The sequence below is a fragment of the Saccopteryx leptura genome, chromosome 2, assembly GCF_036850995.1.
Source record: "Saccopteryx leptura isolate mSacLep1 chromosome 2, mSacLep1_pri_phased_curated, whole genome shotgun sequence".
NCBI lineage: Eukaryota > Metazoa > Chordata > Mammalia > Chiroptera > Emballonuridae > Saccopteryx > Saccopteryx leptura.
In genome coordinates, this window is record NC_089504.1 from 43,460,745 (window position 1) to 43,464,875 (window position 4,131).

At 39.8% G+C, this 4,131-nt stretch overlaps 1 pseudogene; it reads right to left on the minus strand.

The window, feature by feature from the left end:
* Positions 1 to 2,662: 2,662 nt before the first annotated feature.
* Positions 2,663 to 3,813, minus strand: LOC136391308 (dnaJ homolog subfamily A member 1-like; annotated as a pseudogene).
* Between the last annotated feature and the right edge of the window lie 318 nt (positions 3,814 to 4,131).

The window sequence follows — 4,131 nt, forward strand, 5'->3', positions numbered from 1 at the left end:
ATATGTTTATTCAGGGTTATTCCAAAGAGAATTTTACACAATAAGATAATAGTAACATAGAGATGAAACATAGGAAATTAAAACTAGGATAAAACATCAATGCCTGGGCACATAAACACAGTATGCAACCTGCCAGGTCTTTATATATAGTTACAATAATTGGGTTTGCAAGTTTCACTCTGAGCTTCCTGGAAGCCAGAATGAAAAGGGAAATATGATGAGTTATATAATTTTTGTAAGAAAAAAATATCAGTTAGGGAAAGCAAACCTTTTATAGCCACTAAGTTCCAAAGAAAGTCCCTCATACAGAGCTCCATGGTAGGAACTACTGAGCAATATAATGAGTAATGTTCTCAAGGCAGCGCTACAAAAAATACGTGAAGAGATTTTTAGATCACTACTTCTTACAGTGTCCACAAGACGTGACCCCAACCCAGCAGGTTATAAAATAGCATCATATTTTATGTACATGGTATGTGGGTATGTATTTTTAAAGAGGGAAAAGTATATTAGGACGTCATATGTCCTAAGTCATGGGTTAGCAAACTATAGCCCTACTGACCAAAATGCCACCTGTTTTTCTAAATAGCTTTATTGGAACAACCATACCATACCCACTTATTTACACAATGTCTGTGGCAGCTTTCTGGTGACAACAGCAGAGTTATATGGTTGCAACAATGACCATCTGTCCCACAAAGCAGAAAATATTTACTCTCTGGCCCTTTACAGAACAAATTTGCCAACTCCTGCTGTGAATTAGCAATATGTAAGAATTCAAGGTATTATCTATTCTTCCTGGTGATTGCTCCAGCCTTTGTTCATGTCCAGCCCTTCAGTACAGGTGGAAACTGTGACTTGCTTCTAGTCAATAGAATATAACAAAAGGAATGGATTTTGCAGATATAATTAAGTGCCAAATCAGTTGGTTTTTATTTAATCAAAAGAGAGATTAACCTCATAGGCACAGACAACAGCATGGTGATGACCAGAGGGAAACAGGTATGGGGGAGGTAGAAGAGAGTAGAGGGGGGTAAATGGTGATGGAAGGAGACTTGACTCGGGGTGAACACACAATACAACATACAGATGATGTATTATAGAATTGTACACCTAAAACTTATATAATTTCATTAGCCAATGTCACCCCAATAAATTCAATAAAAAGTAAAAAATAAATAAAATAAAATAAAAAAGGAAGAAATAGAGAGATTTTCTCCTATGTTACTATCTTTTCAAACCTAGCTCTTTGGCATTTCTAATGTACTCTCATTGCTCATTGTTTATATTTATCAAAAAAAAAAAAAAAAACAAACAGCTCTCCTTAGCAGCACTGAAAATTCAAATCCTGCATTTCAACAAAAACAGATCAACTTAAAAGATATACCCCCCCAGTATGTAACATATAAAATTAAATTTTAAACAATTCAGTAAAAACAACAACAACAAAAAAACAATTCAGTATAAGTTAAAAAAAAAGAAAAAAAAAAGATTATCCTTGATGGGCTTGACTTAATCAGCAGAAGTCATTAAAGAGAATAGGGCCCCTGCTACTATCACAGACTTCTTTCCCTTCCTGGCTTAAAGAAGCAGGTTGCATGTTGTGAGTGGGCCATGTGGCAGGGAGCTGTGGGCAGCCTCTCTAGGGGCTGAGGGCTTCAGTCCCAAAACCACAAAGAATGAAATTGAGCCAACAACTAAGTGAGCGCAAAGGAGGACCCTGAGCATAGGGTGAGACAGCAGCCTCAGCGACACCTTGACCATAGCATGGTCAGTCCATAACAGAAAGAATCCATCTAAATTATGCCAGAACCTCTGACCTATGGCAATAGTGAGATAACAAACACATATTTGTTTATTTGTTTGTTTGTTTGTTTGTTTTATTTTAGTGAGAGGAGGGGAGGCAGAGACAGACTCCTGCATGTGCCCTGACCAGGATCCATCCCAGCAAGCCCACAAAGGGGCAATGCTCTGCCCATCTGGGGCCATTGCTCCATTGCAACTGAAGCCATTTTTTAGCTCCTGAGGCAGAGGCCATGGAGCCATCCTCAGTGCCAGGGCCAACTCACTACAATTGAGCCATAGCTGCAGGAGGGGAGGAGAAGAGAGAGAGAGAGAAGCAAGAGGGAGAGGGATGGAGAAACAGATGGGTGCTTCTCTTGTGTGCCCTGAGCAGGAATCGAATCCAAGATATCCACATGCCAGGACATCGCTCTACCACTGAGTCAAACGGCCAGGGCCAAATACATGTTGTTTTAAGGTTTCGTCACTTGCTGCACAGCAAATTAGAAAGCTAATATATATTTTGTTTCCCCGATTTTTTCTACAATATACATATGGTTCAAACATGAGAGATAACTACAATTTCTATAAAGCATTCTTAATCTTTTAGAAGTATGCACTGAATTATCTAAGCATAAAATGAGATATGCTTCAAAACATGGGGAGGGGACAATGGACTGGTATAAATGAGATGAGATTGGCTATGTATTGATAATTCTTTCTTTTATGTTTGAGTTTATTCTTTAACTCTTAAAACACCACTATAGTTGAATATTAAAACAAAAACAATACAAAATAGTGAGCACATCATGATTATAGTCCTTCACTCATTCACTACAGTATGTAAAAGGGCAGCAGTCAGTATTACTCACTGGCCCCATTAAGAGGTCTGACACTGAACACCACCCCTGGGATGATGCTCATCACCCTCATATGCTTCTCCATTGTAATGGTGCCGTCTTCCCTGATTTGGATCAAAGTCCACCAGTTCTACCTGGTCCATTTCATCAGTCTCTTCTACTTCCTTCCTTTCAGGTAGGAGTTTTTCCAGCAAAGAGAGTTTACCAAGAGAAAGAAAGTCATTCTCAGGAAAGTTTATCTTAAATTTGATGATTAAGCGACCCTTTTCATATATATGGTCTATGATACATTGGCATGCCTTCATTTAGCACACACTTAATATCTCCATGCTTGACAATCTGACCTGGCTGAGAGGTGATGACTGTTGTTTGATTGTCAAGAGTCGATATTGACTTTTGGAAGCCACACAGTGCTTCAACCAGCTATCTGTCCATATGCATCAAAAGGTCTTCTCCTCATTGAGTGAAAACATTATGGCCCTTCTGATCTAAGAGAATGGTACTATCTCCTGGCTCCAGTCTGGCTCTTGATCTCCTTCACCATGGAATGTAATCTTCTGGCCATCTTTTATGCCTTTGTCAATATGAACTTCTAGAGTCTTCTTCTCTCAACCTGTCTTCCTTCATCGCGACTTTTAGTTCTATCTTTAGGACTGATCCGCTCCCCATGGCCCTGGCACTCCATGCACACAGACTGAATTTGCTGAACCATTCCAGGGCCTATCTGATGAATTCTTATTTGCATCCCAGTACCTCGGCAATTGGGACAGCACTCTACTGCTTCTTTCTCACCACCTCAGCCTTCGTATTTGTCACGAATCACATTCTTTTGCAGAGCTAGTTTTCTTGTTGCACCATTATATAATTTTCTAGGGTTACTGAGAGCTAAAGCAGAACAATTTTACCTTTCTTTTCTCCCTGCATCCTTCCACCTCCTCCACAAAACATATCAAAGATGTCCACGGGGTGGGGGGGGAGCCAAAATCGCCACCTGCTCCACCTTCTTTAGTTGACGTTCTCCTCCTTTGTCATATAATTCCTTTTTCTTTGCATCAGAAAGCACTTGGTAAGCTTGAGAAATCTGCTTAAACTTCTCTTCTTCATTAGGATTCTTACCAGAGTGGTACTTTAAGATGAGCTTCCTGTAAGCCTTTTCCAACCTGGGCAGCATGGGTTTGACCCCCAAAGCAACATAGTAAGTAGTCTCTAGTCTCTTTCACCGTTTTTGACAGGTGGTGAAAGGGCCGAGGCAAGGGTGAAGCAGCGGGAAAGAGTGTGCTGCTGGGTGCAGCTCAGAAAGCCACAGCTCCTCCACCCCTCATCGAGCGTTCTGGAAAGTTCCCTTGAAAATTCTTAAAGCTAATTGATGGATTCATGAGGATGTTCTACACTACTCCTTCCACATTTGTATATGTTTAAGAATTTCCATAATAAAAAGTTTTTTTTAATTAGATTTATACTTACAGAATTAACTAAAAGGATGTTTATA